Consider the following 20,034-nt stretch of genomic DNA (forward strand, 5'->3'; position numbering starts at 1 on the left):
TGTCCTTTTAGGGCATATTTCATTCCAAGAATTTGATTAATAGTCTAGTCTGGGTCCTTTCCCCTGGGCAGATATGCTGCTCTCTCAATTTTCCCAGGCCCAGTGATATCCCTCCTGACAGGTATAGGCATGCATCAGAAATCTGGAGGCCTGCCCAAAAAGTATGTCTGCTGTTTGTGAAGGGGCCGTGTAGCAATTACATGAGTAATGCAGAGGCAAGCTCTCCTAAGAGAAATTGAAGCTGGAGGAAGAGGGCTTTCCTCCTTGAAGGAAGAGTGTTGGGTGAACTAACTCTTGCCTGGGAAACCTCTGTCCTCTCCTTCCAATCCCCTAAACTCAATTCCTTTCTCTCCAAACATTCTTTCTTGGCTACCTGGCTCTGGCACTCTGCAAGCCATGGAATAAGAAAGAGCTGGCAGGGAGGAAGGAGTCTGCTTGCTCAGAGCAGCTGAGAGTTCTCTTTCGACCGTTCTGGTTCCAGGGAAGGGAGCTGAAGAAACTGACATCTGTCCCGTTCTGTGACCAGTGCCTGGCTTCTGGTGGCTCCAGCAGCAGGTAGGAGAAGAATTGCTTAGTCTTACCTTTTGCTTTTCATGGAATATAATCTGAAGACAATTTTCATGTTAAATGTCAGTAGGTTGGACACAGTAGAATCATCAAAATGTTTAAGTAATTTGATTTCTGTCTGTTAACCAGCCCAGACTAGTGAAAGCATTGGTGCTGCTGTTGAAGACTTTCTGTCCCATGATTTCTTCTTTGGGGAGGAGAGGCCTCAAGTTGTCCAATATTATTACAGCCATGGCAGGCATGGCTGAGAAGGAGCTCCCATCTTGAGGAATTAATGCCTGTGTGCTCTGGACTTTAGCTTGTCGTGTGTGTGTGTGTGTGTGTGTGTGTGTGTGTGTGTGTGTGTCTGCATGCATGCACTGTGTATTATGGAGACACTCACCTTTGTTAGAGTCCTCTCAAAACACAGGTGCTGATCTGCGAGAACACAGGCCCCCTTTATGTGTCACATTTTGTTTTCAATGTTCCTGCTCTAAACATTTCATGAGTTCAACAATGACTTCTTGTAAGACACCAGCGTACATTTTTCAGAGTCTGAAAATATCAAGAAGGTGTCCGTTACATGAATATCAGTTACATGTTCACCCTCTGGGTCACAAAAAGAGACATTTATGTATTTTGGGTTCATGCACTTCTTTTATAAAGGATATAACTTAGTAAAACTAGACAAGAGACCATAAAGTGAATGCAATGAGCTGTTGCAGAGTTTGTCATAACCAGATCCCGAGTGCTGTAAAAGTAAAATATGCTGCATGTGTGATAGAAGGAAGTCATAAAGGGAATATGGGAAAGAACAAAGTGAGTTTATATGAAGTTTTAGATCTACTTTTTAAAAGAAAACTAAGTTTGTGGGTCAACAACCAGGATGTCAATTCTCAGAGAAGATATTTATGAAATGTGTCATTGCATTACTTTTCTAAAAGGACTGAAAGTGAAGTTATCTATTGTTTACCATTGTAGGTACATTTATACATATGTATGAGAGAGAGAGAGAGAGGGAGGGAGCGAGAGAGGGAGAAAGGAGAGACTGAGTTACAAATAGATGCTGAGTTAATTTAAAATACATCACAGTTACCATGTATTCTGCAAATTTTAATCAGAATCTTCTGTATATACACACACACACCCATATATATATTCCATATATGTATATGTATATATATATTCCAGATACGTATATGTACATATATTTTAGTTTTAGTTCAATTATTGTTAGGGAACTCCTGAGGTCACCTAGTTAACCTGAATTGCTTGTGTACTTACCTGCTGGAAGATATATATATTGTTCAATTGGGAAAAACACCTGCTGACAATGAATAGCACCTCTCAAGCCTCCCTGCTTGGCTCAAGCTTTCTTAAAATTCAGTTTTCTGAGGCCATTCCAGTTAATGCACTATTAGATTAGGATCCTATTGGTGGCTGCTGAGTTTTCTAGAGGAGGACAGTTCTCTCGACTGAGAGCAGGTGCTGGGCAGGAACCAAATGCCTTCTCTGCCCTGTCCCATCCTCCAAACCCTCTGGAATGAGCTTGACTGGTGTTAGGAGGTAGAACTCCCAGCCCTTCGGAGCACTCTTCTCAGAATGTTTCTCAAGGGACATGCTTCTTCCTTTTGTGTCAGCTCTGATGCTCTGCGGCCTCAGCAAGTGCTAGTAGGCCTCTTTGCATGCTAGCCCTGTGGCCCTGTACTGTCACTGGGGCCTGGCTCCTCAGCTGGTCTGAGGCAGACCCAGAGGCAAGGTTGATAGATGGGACAGTCACCTCATTCCCAGCACATGCTCTTCCCTTGCACTTCTTCCCTACAGCTGCTTCTCATCTTGGTCACTGTAAATAAACACTACTTGCCACTCTGGAAAATGTCTGGTTTGCTACTGATGGTGCCTTAGCTCTGTACATCTCCCAGCTCTGGTGATAAATGCTGTCATTTCACAAAGCAGAAAGAAATCAACAGCAACAATGATAACAGCACTTAAACCTGCCGAGCCCTGGCTCTGAGCCAGGCAATGTGCTAAAGGCTGGGTGTTCTAATGTATACTTGGCAGCGATCCTGTGGGGTAGACTACTGGAATTCTCATTTTACAGAAGAAGAAACTGAGGCTTAGCCTTTTACCTGCTGCTAGGAGATCAATCTAACTCTCTACTCCAAAGCACACACCAATGGCCTGCAATGTGCGTGACAAGCAGGTTTAGCTTTGAGAGTTGGCCAAGGGGAGACAGTGCAGGCCCATGAGGAAGGCTCTGAGGCAGTTCCCTCTGGTCTCCCTAGCTCCCCTGCTCTTCTGTGGAGCCCCTGGAAAGGTCTGCTGGAGACCTCCAGGGAGACCAAAGGGCTTGCTCTGCTGCCTGTGTCTTCTCTCTTCAAATGGTCTATCATGCCTGCCTTTGAGGTCTGGCAGCTGACATTTATCCTGATCTTTGTTTATAAACAAGGGCACACATCCTGTTCTCTACTTGCTATTCAGTTCGACAGGAGCATATGCTCTACTTCCATTGTGCTGGTGTTTGGGGAGACAGACTCCAACCTGAAGAGGAGTCAGGGAGTGTCCATCCCTGTTCTTTTCCTTTCTTTGACTTTTAGCTAATACACCTCCCAGAACCCACCTAGAACCAAGCAAGAGGAGTTCTCTTTGGGGATGATCTCTGTTTTATCAACTACCATTCCCAGTAACTGAAACTGCTTTCAGAAAGAGTTTGAGAAGTCTCTGGGATGTTTACCCTTAGGATCCACATGCCACGAGTGATGTCCTAGGCTTGTTTCTGAGGGGCAGGTTCATATCCAGATTCCATTTCTTTTTTCAATCTGTAGACAAATTTTTTGTAATGTTGATCTTGTCTCACAAGATGAGGGATATTAGGGAAGGACTAAGATCAGCCTCAGTGACTGACACTGAGTTATCTACCAGCTATAATTCCTCCAGTCAGAGCAATACAACCCTGAACTGCCATGTCCCATGCTTAGTGGAGTTAGAAGGTGGAGGAAAGGTATGGGATATGTTAAGAAATAGGGGAGGAACTCATGATAAACCCCATTGGTAGCACTTTGGTTAACTTGAGCAGTGCACCCCCACCCCCCATGGCTTCTTAGAAATGACTATTGTATGACTTGGAAATGAATTTAATGAAGCACAACCTTCATTGATATTTGGCCTTAGCTGGCTTATTTTCAGTTTCAAAAGGTTTCCTTATGTTGGCATTTTTAAAGAAGAGAATGAAAGAATTGGAGGTTTGAGACAACAAAATGGGAGAAGACTACTATATTCCTGGTACCCTCAATAGCCTCTTTGCATATGATACAGCATTGCATCATGATAGAACCTGGCCAGATAGAAAGACCCAGTTTGTAGTCGAAGAACCTGGGTTCATAAAAAGTTAAGCTACTAAGTATGATGGAGGTAGAATACAAGCATAGGTCAGAATTCAAAGCAAGATTACTCTCTTTATTCCATACTACCTCCATTATGGTGCCTTGATAATAAGACTCTTCCTAGTGGAAGGAGTGTCCCCAGATGGTTTATCTCATTTAACCTGCATAATCCTGGAGTGTGGATACATGGAAATGATTTGATCAATAAGAAAATTGAGACTGAGCAGGTGCTTCTGGGCCAATGAAAGCCAGTGCATATTAAAGTTTCCTACTCATCTCAAAGACAGCTGACTTCTGGGGGAAATGGCATTCATAAGAAATTTAATCCCCTGGATTCTAGTCAACAATAAATCTCTCTATATCACTTTAGATTTTCCCAGCCTTGATTTTAGCAGTGTGTTTGTTACATATGCTTTACTTTGTTCTACTCTATCTTAGCCCTGATATTTTCCAAATGGCCGTCAGGGCCATTCCTGGTTGCCTTGGATATAGGGTCTGATTTCTGTTTTAGATGACTGACTTCCTAGGGGACTGTCACTTGGCCACACTCTTGGTGTTCTCTCCCAAACACATTTTTTCGTTCTTTATAGCCTGGATAGGATGAGAATTTTTTCAAATCTTTAAGTTCTGCTTCCATTCAGATCAATGATTCCATATTTAAAATCATTTCTCTCTTCTCATTTCACATAGGTAGTCAAGAAAAGCCAAACTGCCCCTTCAATTTCACTAAGAAATTCCCTCAAATATCCAGTTTCATCACTCACAAATTCCACTTCCAATAAACACTGGACACAAACACTGTTCAGCTATTTTTTTTTTTTTACCATTTTATAACAATGATCATCTTTTCTCCAGTGTCCAGTGCCACTTTCCTCACTCCCTCTGGAGCTCATCAGAATGGCCTTGAGCACCCATATATCTACCAACATCCTGTTCAAGACCACTTAGGCATTCTCTAAGAATACTGAGGCTTTCTCTATAGCTCTTCCTTTTCTTCCTGAGTCTTCACAAGAATCATCTGTAAAGATTCATTTTGGAGAGAAACCAAACATTTAGACCCTAGCAGGAAGGTATGCGCTCCTAAGAGGAAATCACTGAGTCAAATAGTATGACACATTTTTTTTTAGCTTTATTGACAAATTGGTTGATTCCTTTTCTCAGAAGCCAGTAACAAACACCAACACTTATTTCCTTACAGTCCCAGGCTGGCCTATTCTTTATTAACCTGAATTCTTTTCTTTTTATAGTTCTCTCCAAAAGGTTTGGGGAACTGACCTTAGACTGCTTTTTCTCCCCATCGTTGATCCTTCTGAGGACAGACACTGAGTTATCTACCAGCTATAATTCCTCCAGTCAGAGCAATACCACCCTGAACTGCCATGTCCCATGCTTAGTGGAGTTGAGAAGGTGGAGAAAAGGTATGGGACATGTTGAGAAATCGGGGAGGAACTCATGATAAACCAGCAGTCAGAGCAGTTATGGAACTATTAACCTCTTTGCATATTGAAAGGAAGGCTAGGATGTGAAATACATTTATTCATTGATTGGTTTCTGTGGTAAACATCTATAGACAGTCCCAAGTGACCCCCACCTCCTGATCGTAGCACCCTGTATTGTACCTTTCCACATTCTACCAGGTTGTTCTGCGTAGCTAGTAGAATACAGGAGAAGTGATGGTGCGTCTCTTCCAATAATGGAGGTGGCTGCTTCCATCTTGGGCAGTTTCCATGTTGTGAGCAGCACTGTGGAGAAGCTCATGTGACAAAGAACACAGTGGGGACAGAGTTCTACCTGCAGAAGAATCCAAAAGCACACCTCCACCAGAAACCCTGTACATTGGCTCAACTTGTTCCTTGTTAGAGTTTGAATAGATAATAACAGGTAACTGTCTCTGTAGAACAAACCACCCCAAACCACGGTGACCAAAAACAACAAGCATTTATTGTTCTTTGGGTTAATTGAATAGTTCTTATGTGGGTTTTCCTGGGCTTACACATGTGACTATAGTCAGCTAAAGATTTAAGAGGCCCTCCCAAGGGCAGGGCCTCAAATCGGGGTGGCTGGAGCAGCCAAGAGGGCTGGAGTTCTTCCTCTTGTCATCATGAACTTTATCAAGAGGACATTTGGAGACTCTACAAGGCTTCTTGAAGTCTGGGCTTGGAAGTTGAACAATCTCACTTCTGCCACCTTCTATTGGACAAAGCAAGTAGGAAGGTCATCCTGGATTCAAGGGATAGGGGAATAAACTCTACTTCTTAATGAGAAAATTTTCAAGTAATTTGTCTTCATTTTAAATTGACTAAGTCCACACTTTGGCAACAATTATTACTTATGTAAATCCCATGTGCCAAATGCACTCATTCTTTTCAAAATCCCTGGAGTCTCCTCCTCCTCCTCCTATTCTTCTTTTTATAATATTTTAGCTTTAGATGGAGACAATTACTTTATTTTTATTTATTTATTTTTATATGGTGCTGAGGATCAAACCCAATACCTCACCCATACTAGGCAAGCATTCTACCACTGAGCCACAACCCCAGACCCCCTGAGTGTCTTCTAATAACCACGCAAGCTCAAAGTGATGATCTAATGATCTGCATTCAGTCCAGACATAGATAAGGCTTCTCGAGTATAGCTCCTCTTCATCCAGAGAGGAAGTTTTCCTTCCAACCTAGCAAGTCTTGGCCTGTTTACTTTCTCTAAACTCTTTACAAATTAAACCATATATCCAGCGTGCAATGAAACAGGGATGAGATAGTCCTGATAGGTATTCATATTGAAAAGTTGGCGTAATAGAGGCAATGGTAGTAATTGGTCCATAGTATTTCTGAAGTCTATCAGGTTCAAGCAGGAAGGCTTTGCTTTTTACTCATCCTTCTAGGGTTTTGATTCTGCCTTCTGAGATGTCTTCTTTTTGAAAATAAATGGCCTATGTGTGCAGCTAAATAATTTTCTCAGCCTGCTTCCTGCCTATGGAAATGTGAGAGCCCAGAAGTCTCCTATCATTTTAAATTTTACTTCAATCTGCTACAACTACTTTAAAAGCTTTGTGGATTTCTCTGCTTCTTATTATTGTATTCTCCATTAGACAAAATCTTCACCCATAATTCTTTTCAGGACAGGCCTCTTACACTGGTGTCGTTCAATAGAAACATAATGCAAACCACAGGTGTAAGCCAGATGTGAAAGTTTTAAAAATCCTAGTAGCCGTGTGTGTGTATGTGTGTTTTGTTGGGGATTGAACCTGGGCTTTTGCATATGCTAGGCAAGAAATCTACCACTCAACCACATTCCCAGCCATAGCCACATTTTTAAAAACAGCAAACAAAAACAGGTAGAAATAATTTTAATAACATATTTTCTTTGGCTCAATAGTTCTAAAACATTATCTCAACATATAATCAATATAAAATTATGGATATGATATTTTACATTTTGCATCCTAAGATTTTTTTAAATCCAGTGTATATTTTATACTTAAACACATTTCAATTCAGACTGGCCATATTTCAACTGCCCAGTAGCTTCATGTGGCTAGTGGTTACCATATTGGACATCCCAGCTCTAGGTTACTGAGCTATTTTAAGATTAAGCTTCTATGAATTTTAGAAGCCTTTTTATCTAGTTGAGAAGGCTACTCAGCACTACCCAAAGTCTTTTATTAGTGTTCCTAATAAAAGGTCTTACATCCACCCCTTTGATTAACTTTTACCTTGAGGTCATTTCTTACTCTGAGAATCTTTTGCCATCTGGAGAGAATGAAGATGAAAAACAGTTTTAGTTCCAACCCAGCAAGTTCTGGTCCCTCCTCATTTCTTCTACATTCTGTTTGCAAACTAAATTGTTCCTTCTTCAGCTCACACCTCTTCCTGCATATTTAGTGTTCTGTCTGAAAATCTCTTTAGACAGACCCACAGACTTATTACATAGATCTTTTTTTAAACTTACAAGTTACCACAGGTGGCAGTTTTGCTGATTGTTGCACCAATATGGGTTGCCTTTTTCCAGCTTCCGAAGACAATTTCTTCACTGTCTTCCAGCCTCTGCCCACTGTCTGGTCCCAAAGCTAATGCCACATGTTTTACATTTTTGTCCTGGCAGTACCCCATTTTAGTTTTTTTTTTAGTGATCTGTTGCAGAAAAACGAACACCTCCAACACTTAGTGACTTAAAACAACAGCAATTTATTACTTCTCATGAGCTATGGGCTGACTGGCTAATTTAATCACTTCTGGTATTATACAGGCTTATTCATATGACTGCCTCCAGCCGGAAGATTGACTGGGGCTGGGCTCATCAGGGTCAGCTGGCCTCTCTTTCTCTGAGTGTTCTTTCATCCTTAAGGAAGCTAGACTTTCTCACCTAGTGGCAACAATGTTCTAAGAGTACAAGTCTCAATGTACAAACACTTGCCAAGTCTCTACATTATCAGTTCTGAGAACCCCGTTGGCCAAGGTGAATCCCACAACAAAGCCCAGAATCAATATGGAAAGAAACCGCACAAGGGCATGGATCCTGATAGTCATGTCTAGTTGAGGAATAATTAGTGTAAAGCCTTCCAGTCTATTTCCTATAGGCATGGTGTGCGTTACCCAGGATATTTAATATAAAGCCCTTTTTAGAACAGTCCTGCTGCTCTGCAATCTGTCCAAAGTCCCACAGGCAGTTACTAGAATTCTGTTCCAAAATTGCTTTTCCTTTATATCTAGAAAGATTCCATGTTGCTTGTTCTAGTCACAGTCCAATAAGGAACAAAGAATTGAGTAGATGGGTCCTGTTTTCTGGGAGAGGTGTGACTTGGAATTCTACTACAGTGGAAGTAACCTGGGTAATTCCCACACAGAGACCTGACATTGTCCCTTGCTGTAGGTTCACTGAACACCTGTTCCATCATGGTCTTTTTCTTCTAGAGAGGAGAGTTGCCCTTCTTTAACAGAAACTGTTAACCTTTAGCATTGATGGCTGAGCCTATACTTTTTCTGTGAAAAGAGGTCACCTGGCATGAGCAGACAAGACAAAGTGAAGTAAGAGGACTGGAGATCTGAGTGCCAATTTTCCTTTCCATATTTTATATTAAAAGTTCTGTGATTTTTACAGAATATCAAATTTCCTGTGAAAGAAATTGGCTAACATTTTTTTCAGCACTTGTTATGTGTCAGATATTGTATAAAATCTTCAACTATTTTATCTCATTTAATCCTCAAAGCAATCTGTTTAACAGATGAGGAAATGAAGCCCAGAGAAACTACTTAACAGTCCAAGGTAACACAGCAAGTAATGGGGAGATTGAGAGCCTGAACTCAGGCAGCCTGGCTCTGAGGGCCATTAATCACTGTCACACAGCTTTCTTCATACAAGGAAGGCAAGAGAGACAAGGAGAGAAGAAAAGGAAGGCATGGGTTATAGTAGGAGTGAGGCAGCTGTCCAGATTTTGTGTATGTTCTCTTCAAGAATTTGGTTCTTTGGGTTTTTGTATAAACTGTGTTTATAGGTCCCTGACTTCTGTCTGGTGCCTTGCTTTCCCAGTTAGGAAAGCATTTTTTTTTTCTAGTTTATCTCACTCATATCTGAACTGAGCTTGGTAAATCCACAATACTCTAATGTCTTGTAGAAATAATGGCCTGGTGGCCCTGAATCCTGGCCAGAGAGTACACTGTGTCCCCTAAGACCTCAGCAGGACACTTACTACCCTAATGGAGAACACACAGCCCCATTAAAAAGTAGTTACTCTGGTTCTGCTGCTGTCGTATCAAGATGTATGACATGTGAATGAGCCAGGTTTGCAGGAAGAAAAAACAAAGCAGCTCATAGTCACAATTGACTCTCTTAAAATCTACCCAAATGTTGCTAAAGTTGCACTTTAAAGGCTTTTGGCAATGATGCATTTTGGGAAATGATGGGGGAAATGTTAAAGATGTAAATTCAGGTGGAGGTAATATAATGTAATATGCTTGTAAAGAGGAAAGTTTTGAATGGAGCCAGGATGTGCTACTTCATCATTTTTTAGCTTAATTTTTGTTTGCATTGACACAGAAAGGCTTGGGACATTAGTGTGTCTTCAGCTAACAGAGGGAGAAGATTTATGAGGTTAAAGAATTCTGGAGGCCATAGAGGATGCTTCGTAGTCATTGTTAGGTATGAGTCACGTATACCTCAAGCACTTTGAGTTGGAAGCCCTCAGCGTGACCAGTGAAACACATTGTTCTTACTTTAATTTCCATTGCAGATGTCAACAACCTCAAATGGATTTTGTAAATTAGGAAGTATCTTTGATATTTCAAGGATTTTGGCCATGAATACTCAATTAGTCTGTTTTTTTTTTTGTTACTATGATGAAATATGTGAGGCAGGATTATGTTATTTAAAAAAGGTAGCTCACACACTTTTGGAGGTTCAAGGCCATGGCCTGGCATTAGTTGAGCTCTGGTAAGGGCCTTCTTTGCTGTGTCACATCATGGCTGGAGTATGAGTGTGAGGAAAAGCTCATGTTGCAAAACAGGAAGCTAGAGGGATGTAGGTCCCATGATCCCTTCCAAGGGCATGTGCACCGTTGACCTAAGGACCACCCAGGAAGCCTCCCCTCTTAAGGGCCTCCTCACCTCCCACATCCCCACACCGAAAGCCAAGCTCCCAACACATAAACCATTGTGGAGACAAAACACACCCAAACCTTTGGAAATACAGGGAAACTTGCCAGCTAACCAGGGTCGCTTGGCATTAAGAAGGCTGGTTCCTTAGACAGCTTCCCTTTCCCTTCTTCATAGCACCATCCATATCCTCTGTCCCCAAATTCAGATGACTTAGAATCTGCTACATGCTGAATAATCTCTCCATGCCATCTCCAGTCTTGCTGCCTCATTTGGGATGCATTTACATCATTTTCAATAAACATCCTTTGGAAATTTCTAGTAAGAAACATTCTAGAATGCTAGTCATGATTTATCTTGTATGATTTTAGCTCTGTTTTAAGCCATTTATTTCTCCCTTCTGCATTGTCAGTTTCATGGGATTAGGATATGTCCTCTGCACTATCTTTCCATACCGTAGATTCCTAGTTTAAGCAATCTTTAATTTTTGGCTTGTCACTAATTATATTAATAAAGGGGAAGGCCACGCATCCTGCTTAACTGATACCTATCATGGAGCCCAAATGTTGTTTTTGTTGCTTTTCATTAGGTTATGATTTCTAGTCACGTCCTTATCATTAAAATAATAGAGGTTTCCTTTTGCTTATTTGTCAGTTTGGGTAATTGTGGCGCCTCTGATGTAGATTCTTTCTGGATGTGCCACAGAATGGAAAGCACCTGTTTCAAAGCATCATGTGTGGGTGATAGCTCCTGCTTGACTCTCTGGGACAGGCAGCCCTATTTTACCAGCTAGCAGTAGGCTCCTCTGATTTGACTCACCAAAGAGAGAACTGAAGGAAGCCAAGGAGCAAAGCAGGAATGAAAGAAAAATGAGCAGTTTTGAGTCAGGCCAGAGTAAGGTTTTCCTGGTCTAGAGATAAACTGCAATGTCAGCAGCTGAGAAATGAAGCCGTGAGCTGTCACTCACCCTAGAACTCTCAAAAGCACTTTTTTTCCCCCCTAGATAGATTTATGAAGATGTTGAAGAGGATAGCATAGACGACGCTTGCCCAAATTTGTTTTATAGTGTTTCTTTTAAAATTTAGACAGCAGCTGCCTGACATTTTAATTGAGCTGTTCCAATCCTAACCAAGATGCCAATCAGCCACTGGCACCTGGGACCATACCTCTTGTTTCTCCTCAGGTCCTAAAGCTTAACGCTGGCTCCTTGGAACAGGTTTCTGCGAGAAGTTCTGTCTTCAGGCTCAGACTTGAGTTGGGAATGGTTCTTCTGGTGGCTGACACCACTCTGACAGGGAAGCAGAGCCCCTTACCTAAAGGCTGGGTTGGACCTACACTGTTCATGTATCATTTCTTTATGTTAACAAATATTTTTTGGCCAGGCACAGTGGTGCATGCCTGAAATCCCAGCAGCTCAGGAGGCTGAGGCAGGAGGATCTCAAGTTCAAAGCCAGCTTCATCAATGGCGAGGCACTAAGCAACTCAGTGAGACCCTGCCTCTAAATAAAATACAAAATAGGGCTGGGAAAGTGGCTCAGTGGTCAAGTGCCCCTGAGTTCAATCCCCAGTTCCCCCCAAAAATAAAAAACCCAAATATTTTAAAAATATTTATCATTTATACCATAAGATGCATCACTTATATTTTAAGTTTTCCATTAATTGGCTGTGTTAGGTCCATTCTTTTGTATAACAAACTGGGCATGTCTTCAAGAAAGGAAGGAGGCTCACAGGTCAGGGGACAAGGACAAAGGAGCTGTCCACACAGGATATCAAGCCTGATGGAAGGAAGGGTTTCTGGTAGATTCTGAGGGGCGATGACTCCCAAATCTGTATCCACAGCTCTCAATTCTCTCTAGAGCCCCAAATCCATTGTACAATTTCCATATGGCTGTATCCACTTAAGTCCCAAGGGGGACCTAAATCAGCATGTCCAAACCTGACTCCATCCTTTCTTCTTCTTTGTCCCCACTCACACCTTCTCCTTCCTCCAAGTTTTTTTTGAACTTCTCTCCACTTTACCTACCAGTCACCAGATCCCCTATATTTTGTCTCATAAATTTTTCTGCTCCAAGTCCTACTGTTCCTGTCTTCTTTGTGACTCAGTGTCTTCACACAACCAAAGGGAGTAGCCTTTTTTATTGCCCTTTCTGCCTCCATCTCTTATTTCCTCTTCCATACTACTGCTAAAATTAACTAGGTCAACTCCAGTCTGGTCACCATTCTCCTCTAAAATCCCTGCCCTTAACAATCTGCCATATCTACAGAATAAAGTCTAAATTCTTCAGTGCACCCGCCAGAACCTGTCTCCATCTGAAATCCAACCACCCTACCTGACAGTGGCCTCCTCTGGAACGCAGGTCTTAGTGACTTTGCTTATACTCTTTCCTCTGTGTGAAATGACATTTTTCTACCTATCCCACTCTCCACTGTTCCATCAAACCTAGCAGAAGTATCACCTCCTCTCCATACTTTCTCCAGCTCCCCCAGGCCAACATATCAGCCCCTAGAGCACTTCACACAAAGCCACCCTTGTGCCTGTGACCAAGATATTCAGCTTGGAGCCTACATATAGCAAGTGCTCAGTGATGTTTACTATTGGATGAACAGGTAGGAACGGGGCTCCAAAGAATGACAGAAAGTATCAGAAAGGAGAAGAGAAAACACTGAACACCAAGGTAAAACAGCAAGATGTGTTCATTTACAACCACCAGACTGGAAAAGACTAAAAAAAGACTTACTATCCAGTGTTGAGGTTGAGGGAGGACAATTGCCAGTATCCTTTGCTGCTGGAAGTTTGGACACTGGTAGAGACTTTGTCTAGGAAAATTTTGACAGGATGCATCAAAGCCTTTAAAAAGATGACAGAATTTGACCCAGCACTTCTGTTTTGAACAATTCTTCTTAAGCATCATTGTCAGATTCTTCCCTTATCTAAAGATCCTTGTTTATTTCAGCAATAATGTAGTGACCTGTGAAATGTCAAATTATAGGCCATTGTAAACCAGAGCATGTTTTTTCACTCTGGACTATTAAACAGACATTAGAAATGATAATGTGGGTCTGTATTTACAAATGCGTAGGATGATACTTGTGATATAGTATAGAATGGAGAGGTCAGTTATAAAAAATATATGTACACCATGATTTCACTTATAAATCAAGAAGAATACATACCATAATGTTAACTGTGCTTATTCCTAGTTAATGGTATTCTTTACATTTTCTGTATTTTCTGAATGAAATGAGCAGGAATTCGTTATATAATGAGAAACACACGCACGTGCGCACACACATGCACACGCCATAAAGCTGTTTCTATTAAGGGAAAGAGCAGGGAAGGAAGAAATCAGTCACAGCACTTAGCCACCTCACCCTAAATTCCAGTTCCCAGCTTCACAATAGCCTCAGGGCAGCCTGGCTTGGGTGGACACTTAGGCAGAAGAGAGGCAAATGTGTCCCATACCTACCTTAATATTCAAAGGAGCCAAAAATCCATTTGAGGCTATCTGAAAGACACTGGGGGCTAAAGCAGCTAGTGACCCTGAATAATTCATAGATCTTTTCAAAAGTCTACTATAAAGGAAAATCATTTAAAAGCAGTGTGATCTAACAGGAATTCCAGTCTGACTGAGCTAAAACAGAGCAGGGCAGCTGGCAGCAGCTCCAGGGGCTGATGACCTCCTCCTCTTCCAGTCTCCCACCAGCACATTTGAGCTCATAGAGAGCCTGCTGCTTTCCATTCAGTTAGAAGTGCTCCAGCAACAGTGTTTGTTGAAAACACAACCCAGGGGAAGCCAAAAGGGGCAGACTGGGCATTGTGGTGGTGACAGTGCTAAGTGGGGACCTGGGGAGTATGACTCCACATTTGACTCTGGATCCTTCCCCAGACCCCTGGGCTGGGCGACAAGTGAGGAGACGCCTTTCCCTTGGCTCTAGAGATCAGGGCCACTCTGCCTCCAGCTGCTCTGTGCAGCTTGGAGCCACACAGCCCTTGCCCAGCCATGGAAGTCACCCTATCCTTCACTGCTCCTTCCCCTGCAGGGCAGCCTCAGGCTCCTGGTGTCGCTGGAACAGCTTCTCCCCTCTCCAGCCCCTCAGCCCTCCCTGCAGCGGTTTCAGTGACCAGAAGGCCTGGGCCTTAAGGATGTGTGTGGAGAGCACCCAGCCTGCTCTGTGTTCACAGCCCGCGCCAGCCCTGCCTAGTGACACATGCCATGTCTTCCCCCACCTCCTGCCTCTGTAGTGCCCCCTCCCTTGGCTGCCCAAACTCATAAATCTGGAGGGCCTCCGAGGCTGGCCCTGGCAGCCGTTTAGCTGAGCCTGTCCCCAGAGCAAATTGTCTGGGAGCTCTGCCAGCTCCTGAGGGAAAGTCTGCCTTGTGAACAGGGAAGAAGCCTCTTTCCTACTTGCTGTTAATCACGTTACTCACAGGAGAGAGATCTGTGTTTCCTTCCTTTCCCACAAGTCCCCGTACTCAAGCCCCTACTTGTCCAGAATCCTGGAGGAGACGAGAGCAGAGGTGAACAGGTGGTGGATGACTGTCCAAAATGTAGAGGAAAAAGTAAAATACATGTTCTAAAAAGGGGCCCGATGTTTCAAAAAGCCAAGGCAACTTATTAAACAGAAGAAAAATAACCATCTTGCTTGACTGGAAAGTTTATGGCAGCCCATGATGACTGCTTTCCCCCTTCCCCAAACAAATCATCCTGCGAATGTCTTTAAAAAGCAAACTGTAATTAAAGTCTGCTGCCTATGAGGTTGATTTCCCTGTGATGTTTCTAAGCTAATTTGATTGTCTCTGCCTCAACTTGTCCTCTCAATTTGGCCTTCTCTCTCTTCTCACCCTTTCCTTCAGGCCGTGGTCTTTTTCTTTATTTCATTCTAGGCTTTGAGCATTCTCAATCTCAAAGAGAGTGGAGGCCAGTGGCCACGGTGTGACTATGAAAGATCTGGATTTGTAAGTTAAGAACAACAACAACAAAATCATGTTTAAAAAAAAGTCAGGCATGGACAAGGGAGTCCTCCTAGTAATGAGTTCAGGAAGTTATGCCTTGACATCACTGCCCACCTTTATTCTAAATGTTAAGCAAGTCCTCCTCAGGAATTGCTTCTAGGGGTAGTATACCAGGAACACAAGGGAATCCATCACCATACTTTAATTTTGTCCCCTCTTGACACTGTTCTTTTCTTCATCAGGCTTGGCTCTAAATTACAAATTCTAATTGGAAAAAAAAATCACTCTAGAAGGACAAACATTTGCTACCAATAACTATACACAGGTGTGTGTGTTTTAAATAAGCCTTGAGGGCAACCCCATAAAAACAGAGCAATGCTGGAGTCAGGCAGAGCACCCTGAGTGGTGCTCTGTTTTGGAAGAGAGCTTCAGTTCGATGTCTAAGTTCAGAAAAGTTGTGTGTTGTTTATTTTTTAATCATTCTTCTTACTGTGAAGGTTGGCCGTTGTGACGTGGGGTGCATACCAACATTTATTGGGTAAGGCTTCTGAGAAGCCCAGCTTTGAGCTGAGCATTTTAGATGCAATCTCTCCCGTGATTCTCCTCCCAGCCTGTGAGAAAACAGGCTTTGAGAGGCAGCAAACCTGAGGAAGGCCCAGGATTTGGACCCATTTTGCCAACTCCAAAGCCCAGTTTGTCAACTCACCAACCTGAGGCCGGTCTCTTGTTTTCTTTGTGCTCCTACCATCCCAGGTTGTTTAGTGAGTCAAATAAAACACAGTGCAAGAAACACATCTCAATTGCTCAGCAATTAACAAACAACTGTCCATATGTTCCTTTTATGACATTTCTCCTTAATGCTCAGTATTCCTATTCCTTTTTCTCCACCAGGAATTATTTCCCTCTTTTTCCCCTGGCATATTATGAGTGATCTCTAAAAGATATCCAATAAATACTTTATTACTATAGATTTTTGCTTTAGCCAATAGCTTTATTTGTAGATGTTTCTGACTTGCCTCATAAAAAGAGGATCTCATCACTGATGTACCACAGGCAGTGCAAGTGATTTTCTGTGTGTACTCTCTGAGAAATCTGAATACATAAACACATCATATCCTGTGTTTACCAGCTCTATCAAAAATGTCTATAATTGGTCTCCTTCTCTAGTACTGGGAAATCTGCCTGTCCCTCAGGGATTATACCATAGATTTTCTTATTTTTTAAATATATATATATATATATATATATATATATATATATTGTAGTTGTACACAATAACTTTATTTTAATTATTTATTTATTTTTATGTGGTGCTGAGGATCGAACCCAGGGCCTTGCACTGAGCCATAACCCCAGCCCAATGGCCCTTCATAGATTTTCTATCTTTTTCAGTTTCCACCTTCTCCTGCCAACCTGTACAGGGACAATGTCTATGATATCTGTTTCATTCACCTAATGGTTTCTTTATACCGTCCCTGACCTTTCTGGATCATGTGAGCCCTGCTTTACTAGGAGGACTGTTGAGGCACTGGCTGGCTCTTCACTCTCTCTTCGCAGCCCAGAGTGAAGTTTGCAGGGCTGCTTGGAAAAGACTGTTAACTTAGTTGCTTTATTACCTCTAACCCTGTTCAAATTCCCCAAGTGGCCCTACTACTTTCTAACCTCCCAGGTGGCTATTTCCAGTTAAATTTATAAAACAAGAAACTGATGTTCTCCAAACAGAATAGAGACAGAGACAGATTTTTAAATTACTAATAATTTTTGGCCTTAACAATGTTTTTTGTTTTGTTTTGTTTTTTGGTGCTGGGGATCAAACCTAGAACCTCAGGCATGCAAGGCAAGTGCTCTACCACTGAGCCACATCCCTAATACAACTATAGTTTTTTATGTATAACCTCGGTGGTAGTTTTTGTGCCAGGTTTCCCAAAAGAAAAAGACTAGACTGATTCAGATAAGATAGTGTCAGAGTCCAATGGCCATGAGATGACATGAGGAAGAGGAAAATCCTGATTGTGGAAATTCTTCAAGGTTAAGGGATAAATGTGGATAATCCACTTCAAATTATGAGGATAGCAAAATATGAGGATAGCCTTCCAGCAGTTACTAGGAAGCATGAGTATTTTTTGTAGGTTATAGAACACATTACATTACAAACCATTAGTGCTTCCGATAGAGAAATGTAAGAGATTGGGGGTACCATTATGTCACCATTTTATAGATGGGGAAACCAAAACAAAAAGAAGTTACATTTCTTGGAAGAGAAAAACATTGGTTAAAAACTAGGATTCAGATTGTAGTTCTTATAAGGAAATGATAAATCCAATCTATATGTTTTCTACTCTCTTGATAATAGTACTTCACAGTACGTATGTACACAGGAATCATATGATCCTTCCAATCACTTCAGTCCTCTTCAATGCAAGACTAGAAATGAAGAGCATTGGGCTTTGGGTTTTACCTCTATGATAATCTCTGTCTCTGAAGTCTAGCCATGTTATCCTTCAAGTTCCTCATCTTTAAAGCATTGGCCTGGAGCTGGGTGGTGGTAGATAGATAATAATTATTCATATGAAGGTGTTATGTGTTGTGGCAATTTAATTAATGTTTATAAAGTATTTGGAGATCTTCAGATGAAAGGTGCTTGATCCAAGAACAATTATCATAGGATCCTTCCCACATTCTGCTCTAGATTTGGGGTCCAAAGTGAAAAGGGTTAACCTAGGGTCTGGGAAGCCCTAGCACCAATATGCATTATGATGGAGGGTATAGAAATCACCCTCCACTCCTCATGTAGAGAGATGGCTTATTTTGGTTGCTGAAATGCTGCCACAAATCACTATAACCCCAGGAAAAAATGTCCTATCATCCATCAAAGACTGCCACTGGGGAATTTTCTGCCTCAACAACGCCTTGTTCTCAAAGCTGGTTCTTGCAAGGAAGTCGCAACTGCCTTCAAATCACTGCTGTAAGATTCATAAAAAGAACTTAAGTCTTCGGGAGGCGGCATGAACTGGTGTGTTCTAGTAAACGTGTAGGAGAAATGTTGGCAGAAGGAGAAATCTGCATGTCTCCCCTTCTTCCTCATTTCTGGAACCTACTCAGTTCTGTGACCAGAATGAATGGAACAAAAGCAATGACTGGGGTTTAGTGGTGAGGCCACCGTGGGCCCCCGGAGCTCCTGTCCTCACTGCCGTGGTGTTCCTAGGATTGGTCACTGAGGCACCTTGGAGACCTCCTCCTCCCCAGCTCTGAGAGCGGATGTTCGGAGCAGACTGGCCATTCAATGTCAGATGAGGAGGCTTTCTACCTGCATTCTCAAAGTCAGGAGTGCCCTGACAGGCACAGTGGCCAGGAAGGAGTCTCTGTGCCAGCTTTCCCAAGACGTCCCTGCAGAACCAATTGGATCAGGATCACCTTGGAAACCTACTGAATGTGGGGCCCATGACTGAATTTTAACCAGCTCCCCACATTTCTCTGAAGTGTCCCCATCCTCTGACTCATGCCTTGTTAAGACCAGTCATGACAAAAAAAATTGGTCCCAATGACTGAAACAGGCTGGGAGTTCTGATTTCCTGAGCAGAGCCATTCCTGCCAGATGGCATATTCGGTAGCTGCTACCTAATTTGAGAAAATGTCTTCTCAGAACCTCATCAGAGAAGACTGAAGGACTGATTCTTTGGGCCATGCCTCCCAGCCTATTCAACTATTTAATACCTACCATGAATACCTGGGCCACGTTTTTCCCCGCTGATAGCTGATTTGGCTTTACAATGTAAGGTTTGGATAACAAAGGCTCAAGACAAATGTTCTTACATTCAGGGGAAGTTAGGACTTATTTGGCCAATGTTCTTGGCTATTTCCTGAATCTCTATTTTTTTTTTAATTTTCTTAAAAACTTTTATTTGTTCTTTTTAGATATGCATGACAGTAGAGTATATTTTGACTTATACATTCATGGAGTATAACTTATTCTGATTAGGATCCCATTCTTGAGGTTGTACATGACACGGAGTTTCACTAGTGGTGTATTCATATATGAACATAGGAAAGTCATGTCCAATTCATTCTACTGTCTTTCTTATTCCCATCCCCACTCCCTTCCCTTCATTCCCCTTTGTCTAATCCAATGAACTTCTATTCCCCCCACTGCCTTTGTTGTGTGCTAGCATCTTCATATCAGAGAGAACATTCAGCTTTTGGATTTTTGGGGGACTGGCTTATTTCACTTTGTGTGATAGTCTCCAGGTCTATCCATTTACTGGAAAAAGGTCATAAAGTTATCCTTCTTTATCTCTGAGTAATACAACGCTGTGTACATGTACCAAATTTTCTTTATCCATTCATCTGTTGAAGGGCAGCTAGATTGGTTCCATAGCTTAGCTATCATAAATTGAGCTGCTATAAACATTGAGATGGTTAAGTCAGTGTAGTATGCTGATTTTGAATCCTTAGGTTATATCCTGAGGTGAATCTCTATGTTTTAAAATGAAAGAAGGATTTAAGTATAATTAAGAGGTTCTCTCATGGCCCAGGACTAAGTCTGGGTACAAATCAGTTAACTTGG

At 42.0% G+C, this 20,034-nt stretch overlaps 1 protein-coding gene across 2 annotated transcripts in view; it reads left to right on the top strand.

Annotated features, from left to right (window-relative positions):
- The first annotated feature begins 226 nt into the window (after positions 1-226).
- Frmd6 (FERM domain containing 6) overlaps positions 227-20,034 on the top strand; it is a 248,006-nt gene continuing 228,198 nt past the window's right edge. Inside the window, exon 1 of one of the 2 annotated variants that reach the window (XM_058584530.1) lies at positions 227-555. The gene's annotated coding sequence lies outside the window, so the exon portion shown is untranslated. The remainder of the gene's footprint in view (positions 556-20,034) is intronic. The other variant, XM_058584532.1, reaches the window with a different exon arrangement.

Source organism: Marmota monax, unplaced genomic scaffold, assembly GCF_021218885.2.
Source record: "Marmota monax isolate L192 unplaced genomic scaffold, Marmota_monax_Labrador192_F-V1.1 WCK01_AAM20220418_F8-fsc00001, whole genome shotgun sequence".
Taxonomy (NCBI): domain Eukaryota; kingdom Metazoa; phylum Chordata; class Mammalia; order Rodentia; family Sciuridae; genus Marmota; species Marmota monax.